At 33.5% G+C, this 15,715-nt stretch overlaps 1 non-coding gene across 1 annotated transcript; it reads left to right on the top strand.

Moving 5' to 3' along the window:
- The first annotated feature begins 12,519 nt into the window (after positions 1-12,519).
- Positions 12,520-12,592, top strand: TRNAA-AGC. The gene has a single exon. It is a non-coding gene; the product is annotated as a tRNA-Ala (tRNA).
- The last annotated feature ends 3,123 nt before the right edge of the window (positions 12,593-15,715 follow it).

The following is a 15,715-nucleotide window of genomic DNA, read 5'->3' as shown; positions in this document are numbered from 1 at the left end:
TTTTACAACTTAATGGTCGTGACAAGTCATTTTTCAATTTGTGAAAGGTTGCATAAAATATTTCACAAACTTTAGGTACCTCATTATAACCAGGAACATGTGTTGTAGTAGAGGAGCATGGAGAAACTACACTACTTTCATTACCTAATGCTTATGGAGAATCTGCAATACTTTCATTACTTAATACTCGTGCAATCACTTATTATATAACATTATCATCTTGGACTTTTGATGAAGGATTGACCCCAACCAAGGATGTAGGCACATGCTTAAGAAGACTAAGCATGTTTAGAAAGGAAATTCACTAATCCTTCATCCCTTTCATTTATGTTTGTTATTTTTGATTCCCTAAGTTGACTTAGTTGAATCAACTTTAGTTGACTTGTTGACCTTTGACTAGGGTTGACTTGACTTAAGCCAACATGCTAATCTATGTTTATTTGCTTTGTAGGTTAATTAGGAGTAAGAAAGCAATGTTAGGTGGTGCATGGTGATTGGGGAGCATAAATGATGTGGAGGAGAGAGTAAAACAAAGGCATAAAGCATAAAGTAAAAGGCATAAAACAAGTGTACCTATATACCTTTGGTCTCCTTTGTTTTTAGCACACTTTAGCCACTTTTTGGAGAAATATGCGACACATTTTTTGCCTCCTTTTGTGCTAGAACGAAATTAGCCTTGCACACACCATAGTTAGCTCTTTTGTCTCTCATTTTTTGTAACCTTATTTGACCTAGTTTCTAGAAGCTAGGGTTAGGTTTTTGTAGAGACATCCTTAGGTATCTTTTATTTGCTTAGAGGCTCCTAAACTCTTCTATATAAGGGGTGCTCCTAGACATGTAAAAGGGTTGAACATTTTGAAGTAAAAACACTATTGTGTCTCAACCATATGTGAGAGTTTCCTTCCTAGGGAGTGAATACTTTTAAGCCTTATCTTGCATAGCAAGTGGCGGCACACATCCACTCATCTTCAAGGTTGTCATGGCTTCTAGCCTAGCCTTGTAGTGACGTGCTTCTCACATTTTTACCATTTCTCTCCTTTCCAATTTATGTTTTCGTCTTCCTTTAATTGTTTTTAGTTTTCTATGGTTTATGTGCTTTCCATGTCCTTTTTATTTTGAATCAATCCATCATCTTCTTCTCTTGAGCTATGTGAAAGGAACCTTCACATCTAGATAGCTTGCTATCTTAACGTCCAGTGGGGATTTCACTTAACTTTCTTAATTAACTCACACCATATTCCATAATCTTAGAAGAAAACAAGATAATCCTTCATCATTTGGTATCTAGAGCCTAGGTTATCTTGAATATGGTGTTTTTCATGTGCTAACCTTGTCTTGTTGTAGCTATCTTTGTATGGTTCGAATCCACTTCCATTACACACAAAAAAAGAACAGTGTTGGCAGAAAACTTGACAATTTTAAAACATTAAACTACACCAGCTCAGCGGTCCAAAAATTACATTTTTGGTGTCCAAAGAAATCTCTTTGAGTCTAGTTTCCAATAAAAAAAAAGAACCAATGCATTTGGAGTTATGTGGAGAAAGTTATGATCAAATTAGTGAGCAAAGGTCAGATCTGCCAAGAATACGTGAATCAGCGTTTTCAGGTTCTTTTGTGGCAGTTTGGCTACGGTTTTTGCACCTCTTTAAGCTCCTAAATGTGGTTGGATAACATGTCTTTGGATGCTTAGTCTTTGAGCCTCAAATCCATGAGTTTAAATGCATGATAGCTACATGTTTGTGTCTTTGTGTATGTCATGTTGAGTCTTTAAATGTGCCTAACTTTTGCTTGAGTCATATGTCATATGTTAACTTCAGTTTTCTTATTCTTGTTTTTTCGAAGTATTTGAATCTTGCTTTCACTTTATGTCTTGCTTGATGTATGCTCCATGAAATTGATTTTGGCCTAAAACTTGAGGAACTAAGTGTCCAAGCCACCTAAAACTCTTGCTCACCATTTTATGAAACTAGTTGTGAAAGAAGAAAATTTTACACCAAAATTTGTCAAAACAACCGAGAGCAAACTTGCTCATTGGTGAACTCAAAGTGTGTTTTTCACTAAGTGTTATGCTACTAGTTTTAATGCTTGAGAAATGGGTGATATTGGCAAATTAGTTCCATTCTTTGACTTGGTTATGATCTTTCTTGGTGTATGCATGATTTAAGACTAGGGAATGCATGTTCAAGTATTTTCCATGTCATTCTTATAATGTGCTTTTCTTGTTTTAGTCTTGTTAAGAGTTTTGTCTCAAACTTTTCTTCTTTAGAGTTTAGCTTTCCTTGTTTTTGTGCTTTTCTTGCTTGTCACTAGGTGTTCTTTGTTTTGTCTTAGTAGTTTTATTTTCTTGAAACTATTGGGATGTTGTAGTCGAATCACTTGTCTTGCATTTGAAAGGTTTTGAACAAGTTTTTAAAAGTGTTTGCTTCACTCCTTTGGTGGATTTTGAGTGCTAGCCTTGCCTTGTTACTTTGGGAGAGTGATCTAAACACTTGTGTTACATTTTGGGTTGGATTTGGTCTCGGTTTTCATGTTGTCTAACCTCTAATCCATTTATTTTGTCTCGGATTTGAGTGTTTTTGTTGTAGGAATCATGGCAAGTTCATCAAATGCACCTACACCAAACAAAAACAATACATTGATGAGATTGCTTCGGGATTTGGAGTTGTCTAGGAAGGAGACCTTTGAACAATAGAAAAAGGACAAGGAGCAAAGTGACCTAAGAATCCAAGAGCAAATTCAAAGGCTTGAAGCTAGGGAGCAAGAAAGAGAGGCTAGGAAAAGAGGGCATTCTAGGCGTAACCCATCACAAGAGAATCAAACTCCAAAGATTCCTAAGTTCAAAGGAGAAAATGACCCAAACATCTACATTGAGTGAGAACAAAAAGTGGACCAAATTTTTACCATTCATGTAGTTAGTGATCAAAAGCAAGTAGATTTGGTAGTCTTAGAGTTTGAGGATTATGCCATGGCTTGGTGGCATCAATTATGTATGGACAATATTAACCAAGAGTCACTCGCGACTTCTTGGAGGGACCTTAAAAATTTGATGCGCGCTAGATTTATTCCTTCCTACTATAGGAAGGAGACTCTTTTGAAGCTCCAAAGGCTTCAACAAAGGTCCATGTGTGTAGATGAATATTACAAGTTAATGGAGTCCATGCTTCTAAAAGTAGGACTCCAATTTGAAAGTGAAGAGGAAAAGGTAGTTAGATTTGTGAGTGGGTTAAGGAGGGACATACAAGATTTAGTAGAGTTATATGAGTACTCCTCTCTTGACAAAGTTTTACATTTGGCCGTCAAAGTTGAAACTCAATTGCAAAAGAAAAAAGAGGCCAAGATGAGTGGTTCATACAATAACTACTATTCTAGTACTTGGAAAGGTAAAGAAAGAAAACATGATAAATCACCACCCAAGAGTTCCCAAGACCCACCTCCTAGAACTAATTCGTCTAGGCCTTCTAATGAAACTCCTAATTCTTCTCAAAGTACAAGGACAAGTTCTATAAAATGTTTTAAGTGTTTGGGATATGGGCACATAGCTTCAAATTGTCCTACCAAGAGAACCATGGCCTTAAACCTTAAAAGAGAAGTAGAGAGTGAACATTCTTCTCCCTCTTCCCCCAAAAGTACTTCTTCCCACACTTCGTCTTCAAGTGAAAGGATTAAACCCCTTGAAGGTGGATTGTTAATGATAAGGCACCAACTAAGACAAGTTTCCAAGGAACTTGACCCTTCTCAAAGACAAAACCTTTTTCATTCAAAGTGCCATATCAATGACAAACTATGTCCCCTCCTCATAGATAATGGAAGTTGTGTAAATGTGGCTAGCACAAGGGTTGTGGACAAGCTTGGCTTGAAAACTATCCCTCATGCCAAGCCCTACAAGCTTTCATGGCTTAAGGAAGAAGACATTAAAGTAACTCAACAAGTCCTCATTAACTTTTCAATTGGAAATTTTAAAGATGAGGTGTTATGTGATGTTATGCCTATGGAAGCAACTCATATTTTGCTAGGTAGGCCATGGCAATTTGATAGAAAAGTCTTTTATGATGGCCATGCTAACACCTATGCTTTCTCCTTCCAAGGCAAGAAGTTCACACTCCTACCTCTCTCACCCAATCAAGCAAATGAGGACCAAAATAAAGTGAAAGATAAGAGAAAAGATGAAAAAGAAAAAGAGCAAGTTACCTCCAAAGTGTTACTTGCCTCCCAAAAAAGATTTCCAAAGCAAGATGGACATCACCATTCTTCCTTCTCTTCCAAGGCTCAAAAGGAAGACCCAATGCGCAAGCATGAGAGGAAGAATGGTCTAAAAAAGAGGGATGGCCTAAACAAAGCTAGGGGTAATACCCTTAGAAAGGATGGAAAAAGAGCTCATAAAATGGAGGTGCAAATCCTCCCCCAAATCAAGTCAAGCTCCATCTACAAAGGCTTAAAGAATTTATGGTCAAATTCTCTCAAAGGAGGGGAGGATGATGAAGGATTGACCCCAACCAAGGATGCAGGCACATGCTTAAGAAGACTAAGCATGTTTAGAAAGGAAATTCACTAATCCTTCATCCCTTTCATTTATGTTTGTTATTTTTGATTCCCTAAGTTGACTTAGTTGAATCAACTTTAGTTGACTTGTTGACCTTTGACTAGGGTTGACTTGTTGACTATAGTTGACTTAACTTAAGCCAACATGCTAATCTATGTTTATTTGCTGTGTAGGTTAATTAGGAGTAAGAAAGCAATGCTAGGTGGTGCATGATGATTGGGGAGCATAAATGATGTGGAGGAGAGAGTAAAACAAAGGCATAAAGCATAAAGTAAAAGGCATAAAACAAGTGTACCTATATACCTTTGGTCTCCTTTGTTTTTAGCACACTTTGGCCACTTTTTGGAGACATACGAGATACATTCTTTATCTCCTTTTGTGCTAGAACGAAATTAGCCTTGCACACACTATAGTTAGCTCTTTTGTCTCTCATTTTTTGTAACCTTATTTGACCTAGTTTCTAGAAGCTAGGGTTAGGTTTTTGTAAAGACATCCTTAGGTATCTTTTATTTGCTTAGAGGCCCCTAAACTCTTCTATATAAGGGGTGCTCCTAGACATGTAAAAGGGTTGAAGATTTTGAAGTAAAAACACTCTTGTGTCTCAACCATTTGTGAGAGTTTCCTCCCTAGTGAGTGAATACTTTTAAGCCTTATCTTGCATAGCAAGTGGCGGCACACATCCACTCATCTTCAAGGTTGCCATGGCTTCTAGCCTAGCCTTGTAGTGGCGTGCTTCTCACATTTTTACCATTTCTTTCCTTTCCATTTTATGTTTTCTTCTTCCTTTAATTGTTCTTGGTTTTCTATGGTTTATGTGTTTTCCATTTCCTTTTTGTTTTGAATCAATTCATCATCTTCTTCTTTTGAGCTTTGTGAAAGGAACCTTCACATCTAGATAACTTGCTATCTTAATTTCCAGTGGGAATTTCACTTAGCTTTCTTAATCAACTCACACCATATTCAATAATCTTAAAAAGGAACAAGATAATCCTTCATCAACTTTCTTGCTTAAGCAAGAATTTTGAGGATTGCCTTCAAATCTTGAATCTTCTTTGCATCTTTTGTGAATTGCATCAATTTCTTGTTGTTTCTTCAATATTATGGATGCCATAGTCTTCCCATAAGATGAAATGTTTATTTCCTAGATTTATTCGAGTTTTGAATAGAACATCGAAACTTAGACTAACAAAAAAAATATCATTGTTATGAACGAATAAAATATTATTGATTTGTCAAATATATTTCATAAGTACAAACAAACTTACAATAACCTCATCTAATGTGTCTTCATCCACAAATTTTCTTTTTCGACTAAGATGATCTTGTCAATTTCGACTAGATGATCTTGTCAGTTCTAATGAAATTTTTCTTCATGAGCTTTCTCAACACTTTATGAATTAAAAATTGAAAATAGTAGTAAAACATATATTAATGAAAAGTATTAGACATATAAAATGAGACATCAATATCATCATGTGAGTGTTATGTTCCATATCATCACTTACTAATTGAGAAGGTATTTCTTCTCCATGGAAAACTCAAACATTATAGCCTCGTACAAAGCCAATGGCTATTAAGTGTTCAAACACAACATTTATTATTGTCCAATAACAATTTTTACAACTCGCATAAGGACATAAAATCTCTCGTCCTTGAGGTCTTCCTCAACTATTATACACAATATCTAAAAAGGACTCTAAATCATTTATATACTCTTTACTAAACCTTTCTCCATCACCAGATTTGGTTTTCCTTGCCTAAAGGCCTTTATGATAAGGGTGCTAAGGAATAGTAAAGAACCACCAAAAAGCACATCACTATAAATGTTAAAAAAAATCCAACTACATCAAAAGACAAAGAAGAATCAATTACTAGAACTTAAATGCACAAATTTTCGTATTGTCTTATAAAAATAATGGCTTAAAAAATATATTACTAAAAGGAATCACTATCTTCCAAGTTCCCACCTCAAATCTTTTAGAAATTAAACTCATATTCAAGGTGATACTTTAAGACAAAAAAAAAGTCATGATAAGTTCATGTAGTATATTTGTAAATGATAAAGTATCTAATAGATGAAATAGGATGATTTTAAAATTCAAAAGAGTCATTACATGAAATGAATATGAAAGAAAACTAGGAGTAGAAACAATAACATCTGAAAGTTTACTAAACAAACTTGATGATGTGCCTAGAGGATGGTTAGAACTAGGGTGGACAATGGATATTATTAAGAAACAGGCCAATTAGCACAAAAATAGAAAGACTCAATGGACTGCTTATTCTGGTCTACCAAACAATGTTTCCCCTTCTAAAAACTCAAGAGAAAGAAAATATGTGTTCATCCTCTCATGTGAAAATACGTAACAAGGAAAGGATCAATACTAAGTCCATTTATTATGCTATAGATATATGTACATTGGGGTGTAGGTACAGAAAACTTGGTGGTGATGTTTCTTATTGTTCTTTGGAGGAATCTACCATGAGGAAAGGCAAGAAGAGAAAAGGATCAAGGCAACAAAGAAGGTTGAAAGAACATGAAAGAAATGTGATAAGAAAACATAGGAAGAGAAGGATCTGCTACCTCTCTATACCATAATAGACTTTGTGCCAAAGGTAAACCGAAATAGAGAAACTGTATATTATTCAAAAAGAAAGCAGAATACAATGATAATGTATCTGAACAGAAACAAGAAAGGGAAAAACATATGTGGAGAAGAAAGAGGGGAGAAAAATATATATGTTACAAAGAAAGCAAAAAGCAAAAGGGAAAAGAGGCCTAAAAATAGAAGAGGCCTAAAAGAAGCGTTCTATTAGAGAAGAGAAAGTCTTAGAGATAAAAGATCAAACATTTAGAAATAGTTGAGCGAGGACCTAACATTGATCGATACGAGTTTAAAATAATATGTAGAAGGAGATTTTGTTAGCCCCCTCAAGTTGCGAATAGATATTATGCATTCCCAACTTGGAGAGATGTTGTTTGAAGGAAGCCAAATGTAGGGGTTTTGTGAATATGTCTACGGAGTAGAGGGAATGGGAAGAAGCTTGATTATACCACGATCAATCTTCTTACAAATGAGGTGGCAATTGATTTCTATACGTTTGGTGTATTTGTGTAGACCAGATTGGAGGCTATTTCGATGGCAAAGTGGTTGTCGTAGTATAGCAAAGTAGGTAAAGAGAAGAAGGTGTGAAGGTCATGAAGGACATATGTTAGCCACTGGATTTCGCAAGTTGTGGAGGCCAAGGCATGATATTTAGCCTCGGATGAACTATAATATATGCTCTGTTGCTTTCTTGATATAAGGGATTGGCAAAGGTATATGGCGAATCTAGTAACTGATTTGCGTGTCTCTAGACATGTGGCCCAGTCAGAGTCACTATAGGCTTTAAGCACTATGGGTGTGATGATGGTGAAAAACAAACCACTGCCATGGGAGTTTTGAGGTAAAGAAGGACATGAAAGGCGACTTGTTTATGGGAAGCAGTGGGAGCAGCTATGAACTAGCTGAGATTGTTGACAGAGAAGGAGATGTCAGGACGCGTGTTGGTGAGGTAAATGAGACGTCCTATGAGCCTTCTGTAGGAGGAAGCATCTTCATGATCAAGAAGCTGGCCAATTTTGTTGCAAAAAGTGCATAATTTGTAAGGATGTGAAGTTTTACTTTCTTTGATATCGTGACCAGGATATCCATGCTTGCGGTAGAGAGGAGTGGCTAGAGGCAAGTTGTCGTTCCTACTAGAGACAAAAGAGAAAATTTTGGTGACTGTAGGCATGGGATTTAACAAAAGCATGTGAGACTTGATGTTGGTTAACTGATCATTGAGACCACGAATGAACTGCTTGGACTGATCTTCGAGTTTCCTATGAGTAAAGATAAAAGAAAGGTTGCAAGAACATTTGGTTAGGAATGTGCATATAGGGTCAGGCCTGAAATTCTCTAACTCATCCCACAAGGTTTTGAGTTTGTTGAAGTAATCAGAAATAGAAATGTCACCTTGATGAAGAGTGGCGGCTTCCATTTGGAGATCTGATATATGTGAACAGTCACCTTGAGAGAAACGTGTTTTCTAGTTAGACCGGATGGCAAAAGCTTGGTCCATCCATTAAAGGAGAATTGAAATGGACACAAAATGGACAAGCCAAGACACAACCATGTTATTGTAGTGGTGCTAGGATGCGACAATGAAGTTAGTTATGGTAGGTTGGACAATAGTTCCAAGAACAAATTCGATCTTGTTCATGGCATTCAAAGCGATGAGCATGCTACAGCTCCAAGAGTGGAAGTTAGAGGTGTCGAGAACATGAGGAACCAAGGTAACTGTTTGATTCTCATTGGGATGCTGATATAGAAAACTTGGTGCTGAACAAAGAAGGTTGAAAGAACAGGAAAGAAACGCGATAAAAAAACTTGGGAAGAGAAGGATCTGTTGGCTCTAGATACCATAACAAACTTTGTGCCAAAGGTAAAAGGGAAGAGAAAAACTGTATATTATTCAAAAAGAAAGTAAAATACAATGATAGTGTATCTGAACGGAAACAAGAAAGGAAAAAACATAAGTGGAGAAGGAAGAGGGAGAACAATATATATGTTACAAAGACAACGAGAAGAAAAAGGGAAAGTAGGCCGAAAAATAGCAAAGGCCCAAAATAAGTGTCTATTAGAGAAGAGAAAGTCTTTGAAACAAAAGATCAAACAGTTGGAAACAGTTGAGAGAGGATCTAACGCTAGGCGAAACAAGCCTAAAGCAATATGTAGAAGGAGATTTTGTCATATTGCAAACTAAGCAAAACTAAAATTAAAAGCATTCAATGTTTATACCGTGTTTGTCTTGGAGAATCAAATAGAGATGATAAGTGAACGATTGAAGATACTGCAAGAACTATTACCAAATGGCTCCAAGGTGTGTTTCTTCTCTTTCTCTTTCACTTCATTTGTAGCAAAAGGGCAGGGCTTTTGACTCATTACAATGATCTTTATAATGAAATTTTAGGTTGATTGTTAATACATCCTCCATTGAGAAGGCTCCGTCATTCCCCTTAGACCTCGACTTCTAAATTATATAAGAGAGGATTCTCTTGGTTCTTGGATTAAAGTGTCAGTATCCTCCCAAATCCCTTTTCAATTTTCAAGCAAGTCATTTATTGAAGTTTCTTATTCTAATATAATAACTGATAACTAATGGTAAAAATACACACCCCAAAACTTGGAAAAACCTCAAATACTAGTCTCCCAAATCAAGAGGGATGTCTCACCATTATATAATAAAGATAGAAACAATTAGAAGCAACATCTAGAACATCTTTAGCATATGATTACCAATTTCTCAAAAATGTATTGATAAGAAAAACTTAGTTTTCAAAATGGTAATTATTACAAAAGAGATGTTTTTGTTCAAAGGAATTGTGGTTGTCTATTTTGTGAGAAATATATATACATATACTGAATTTGGCTGGTTATAGTGACATGTTGAAAGTGGATGCATGTGAGATTAAGTTGTGGGTCTTGGAGAAATATGGTTCTTGAGTTGAATGGAGATGAAACTCTTGTATTTTGGCAGGTGATGTAAAATATGGTATAAGGTTGGACTTTGGGGTTTTGACCATGTTTGATTTGAGGGTTTGATATTACTTAGTTAAGGTTTTGCTTTTACTCATTTATAGACTTGGTAAATGTAGAATTTAGGTAGTTTAGAATGCAATTGGAATGAGAGATATTGATTGTTGCAATTGTTCAGTTTGGTATCATCTACAAACCACTTTGAAATTAGTTTGAGAAGATAAAAGTGCAAGATACCAAATTGTGCAGTGGAACAAGTCAAAATCTCAAACCAAGAAGCATATGGTATGGTGCTACCCATTTTCCTACACTGCACACTTTTCGTAAAATGTGTATTACGACTTCGTTAACCGTTGGATCAAGCTGCAATTTTAACAGCTGATCCTAGACGCATAGTGCTTGACTTTGACCGGACGGATCTTGAATCGGAGGTCTGTAGTGAGAACAGTTTTTATCGCAAGGTCCCTGTAGTTTTGGTTGTTGACAACATTGACCTTTGTTGCTCGTTTGTTGCATAACTTTCTCTATTGTTATTCAATTAAGTTGGTTTTTTTTTTTTTTTTTTTGCATTTGGTTCTTCATTCAATCATATTTAAGTTGAATGTAAATACAACATTTTTGGAGCTTTACACAAGCTGCAATTTTATTTCTAAAATCCCAAATTGTTTGTGTAATGTGTTGTTAAGTTGGATTGGATAAAAATTATAAGAACTAATTATTTTCCAAGAGAGACATATGTTGTATGGTTTTTAATATGTGTTTTGAAATGCTTGTATGAGAATGTAGGAGATTCCATGGGGGAAAACCCTATTTGATTTAATTAGTAGTGTGTTCATTAATGTAAAGAGTCAGTACTGGAGGTTTATCTTGATACTCTAATGTTCATTCAAGACTCATGTAAAGTGAAATGAGTCATGTGGTGAGAGAGGCACGAGACCTTGTCTATAAGAACATTCTCAGGATTCTTATGACGGTTAAATGGACTAACCTTGTGTGGTAGGATAAAACCCATTGACAATGACTCTATAGGTAGTAGAGGTCACTACAAGTGCAAAACCCACCAAGAATCATACATCAATGTCTAGATCCAGATAATTGAGTCTAGAATGTCATGATGTGTGATGGGTTAATTGATATTGCTTAACTTAGTGTAATTGGTGCATTATTTTGTAATTATTTTGAGTGTTATATATATATATATATATATATATATATATATTTATTTATTTGAGTACCAACAATATTAAAAACATCTCAAATATTAGTTTATAATTTTTTATGTATTTTTTAATTTTTTTTAATGTTTTTAATTTTCTTTAATTTTCTTTTATTTTGTTTTTTGTTCACATATAAGGTCTGTGCCCCAGGGAGTGCAGTACCATGTAGCAATACAACATGTTTATCTTATATTCAATTCAATTATTATATATCTTTATTTTATTTAATTCAAAACTAATTTTCTTTTAAGAAATAGACTAATGTCTAATTCCAAATTAGAAACAAATTTATTATTTGTATTATATTGATATTTTTCATTAAATTTTATTTATTTAAATGTTTCTAGAACTATTTATAGAGAATTAAAAAAATTATACTTCAATTATTTATTATTTCTTTATATATATCAATTACCACATATAAAATATTATACTCATAAGTGCATTTATTATAATCTAATATTTTGTTATATATTATTATTATATATATTACGATGATAATATGTATATATTGTACGATATTATAAAAATAATTATATTAATTTAGTATTATTTTCCATGACAGAGAGAAATTATATAAATAATTGAATGACAGTAATGGCAGTAGTAGATACTTACATCAAAATGGAAATAAAGCTCCTAAGATCAAAAGCTCCAATATCAAATTGAATTATATAAAAAAAAATATTTTATTGATTATAAAAATATAAAAATACGCTTTATTTATTCTTTTAGAGTTTTGATATATATAAATATATAAATATATATATATATATATATATATATATATATATATATAAAATTAAAAATTAAAATGCACAAAATGTATATATTTCTACGTTGAAAGTTTAATTGTAAACGTTAATTGTTTCAACTTTTAGAATATAAAAATACGTATTCTTAGTTGAAGCTAACCATTTCTCCAATTCAATATTGATGAGAATAATTATTAAAGCCTGGAAGATAGTCTCTAACATTCTAAATTATACATTTGTTGCAACAATATTTTTTGTCAAGTTAATAAATGAGCATTATAATTAGATTATTTTTTTCATCCATATCTTCAAGAAATAACATATTTAAATGAGGAGATATAAAAGATAAAATAATTTGTTTAAAAGCGTTTAACTTTAATCAATGATCATGCTTCGAAATTGAAAGTTTAAGAAAATAAGTAGGATATGATACTCATTTAACAAATGGGGATGTAGCTCAGATGGTAGAGCGCTCGCTTAGCATGCGAGAGGTACGGGGATCGATACCCCGCATCTCCAATCTTCCATTTTATGTGTTTAAGCTTCTATGTGGTTTTCTCAGACTTTGTGTTTTGGTATTTTTCTTTACAGCAATGATTCATAATTTTGGGAATCCAAGTTTTACAAAATTAATATAATAATTGATGATAGGCAGAATCCGGTGTCCATTTTCTTATAAATACGGACCTTTTTTCCTTCTTAAAATATTTACTACAAATTCTCAACATAAAGATTTTATGTCAAATAACATATTGGAACTTTCATTTTCAAAATACAATTTAGTTTCTAATTTCAAATATGCTATTTTTTATTTGGAAGGAAAAAGGTTGATGTAACCCATTTTGTTTGATTATTTTGACTTTATTAACTAAATTAGACACGAGTCATTTAACTCTCAATCAATTAATTTTGGATCTTTTAAGTTTTATTTGGATTTGAGGAGAAATTTGAGAGTAGAAAATAATAGCTTTAAGGGGAAGGAGGATAAAAAGTGAGATGGTTTGAATTAAGGAAAAAAAAATGGAAAATGAAGAGAAATAAAAGAAAAATATTTTAACTTATAAAATTATAATATTATAAATTTAGTCTTATGGTTAAAATTAATTTAAAATAAAATTTAATCATTTAATATTTTTATTTTATTTATTTTTTTATTATAATAATAAAATATAATTATAAATATTTAGTTATTATATATTACATAGTAATTTAAAAAGATATAATAAAATGAATTAATTAAATATACTTTTTAATATTAATTATTAAATATTAAATTATTTTATTTTATAAGATATTAAAATTCAAATTATTCATTTAGATTATAATATTATTCATTATATTATAAATTTGAAATAAATATTTTATAAGATACTTCTAAGACTTTCTTCGCTATTCTATATGTTGGGTGGTGCGGAAAGTTAAAAAAAAAAAATTATTGTCTAGTTTTTCATGTTGTTGTTAGTAATTTCTATGCTTTCTTTACAAATTCAAGTTTTCAATCTTTCAGTTGCTGGAAATAAACGCACACTTTAAAATTTATGTTACTTCTTACGAAGTCTAAAGTAGTAAAACTAAAAGTTAGTATTATAAAGTAAGATTTACTTTTTACATTATAGTTTTTGTCAACAAAATTAACTAACGTAGTTAGCTTATGGCACGTTAACTAATATATCATAAAGTTATTAATGTGTCAAAAAATATTAAATTAAAAATTATTACCGTAAAGTAATATTCGTTTTCACAATACATTTTCATATGAAAGAAATTAACTAATAAACTCTAATAATGTTAGTTTATTGAGATAATACATTAATTGATATATCAACTTCGATATGTCATGTCAAGTTGAACACAAGGTGGAAGTTGTATCTTTTAACGTGTTATTGGACAAACTAATTACATTACAAAGAACTAACGTGAAAAACAAATCTTATTTTGAGTATTAATTTTTAATTTTAACGACTTTAGAAACTAATTACAAGATGACATGTGATGTGTGTGTAGAACATGAAACCGTAAGCTCCCAAACAGTGAGAGGAGGCTAAGGCTAAGCCCGTGACTCTAACCGCGTGCCTGTTGCAGAATCAGCTGGTGACTCATAGGCAGTGGCTTGATTAAGGGAAACCACCGGGAGACATAGCGAAAGCGGTCTTCATAGGGCAATTGTCACTACTTATGGACTCGAACCTGGGTGATCTGTCCATGACTAGGATGAAGCTTGGGTGAACCTAAGTGGAGGTCCAAACCGACTGATGTTGAAGAATCAACGGATGAGTTGTGGTTAGGGGTGAAATGCCACTCGAACCCATAGCTAGCTGGTTCTCCCCGAAGAAATGTGTGTGTGGAACATGAAACCGTAAGCTCCCAAGTAGTGGGATTAGGCTAAGGCTAAGCCCGTGACTCTGACCGCATGCAATGAGCCGGTGACTCATGGGCAGTGTCTTGGTTAAGGGAAACCACCGAAGCCATAGCGAAAGTGAGTCTTCATAGGGTAATTGTCACTACTTATGGACCCAAACATGGGTGATCTATCCATGACCAGGATGAAACTTGGGTGAAACTAAGTGCAGGTCCGAACTGACTAATGTTGAAGAATCAGCAGATGAGTTGTGGTTAAGGTTAAATGCCACTCGAACCTAGACGTAGCTAGTTCTCCCTGAAATTAGTGTGTGTGTGTAGAACATGAAACCGTAAGCTCCCAAGTAGTGGGAGGAGGCTAAGGCTAAGCCCATTAGTCTGACCACATGCCTATTAAAGAATGAGCCGATGACTCATAGGCAGTGGATTGTCATTCCCTCATCAATAACTCTTGGTAGCTCCTACTATTGGTTATCCTATATTCATTTGTAGTGGAACTTGCAATGTTTTAAAGTTTCCTTGAAAGAATGGAATCAAAATGTTTTTGGAAACATACATAAGTTAGTTGTGGATAATCAAGGCCTCTTTTCTAATATCATAAGGCTAACATAAAGATGACTTACATTTTTCTCTGGATTGTCAAGATATTTATTGGAAGTAAAAGCTAAAATGAATTCGTTTAAGGTGAGGATAAGAATACTACATTTTGTCATGTCGAGGTTCATATGAGGATTAATGTAGGAAGTTTTTTATGTTGCATCATGATGATCAAGTTATTTTCTCATCCAATATGATTGAAGATTCTATTATGTCTTTATACAATTATATGTGCTCTTACTAATCTTGTTGTTTTTGTTACCTTTGTGCAGTCTTTTGTTGCTTCTTGTATTCCTGTGTAGTTACTGATGATGAAAATAATTTTTTATTAAATGACGTGATCATGATGAGGTGAAACATGTAATTTTTTCTCTTAATGGTGATAGTGCTCCTAATCCAAACGGCTTTGATGGATGTTTTTATCACTCTATTTAGGATTTATTGATGTTGATGTTTTGTAAAGTTGTCCAATAATTCTTTTGACAGGGTTAGATTCTCCCTGGTATGAATTTGAATGTTTGTAAAGCTAGTAAGATCATTTCCGTTAATCAAAATGGTTAATTAAAGGGAGGAGTGTTAAAGATTGTATTTATATTACTTTTGAAATTGTTAATCTTCTATCTAGAAAGGTCAAGGGTGGTAATGTAGCCATTAAGACTGATATAACCAAAGCTTTTGATACCATCA

Source organism: Vigna unguiculata, chromosome 11 (assembly GCF_004118075.2).
Source record: "Vigna unguiculata cultivar IT97K-499-35 chromosome 11, ASM411807v1, whole genome shotgun sequence".
NCBI classification, from domain to species: domain Eukaryota; kingdom Viridiplantae; phylum Streptophyta; class Magnoliopsida; order Fabales; family Fabaceae; genus Vigna; species Vigna unguiculata.
Note: the sequence above shows the minus strand (reverse complement) of the source record. Positions and strands in the feature narration are given on the sequence as shown.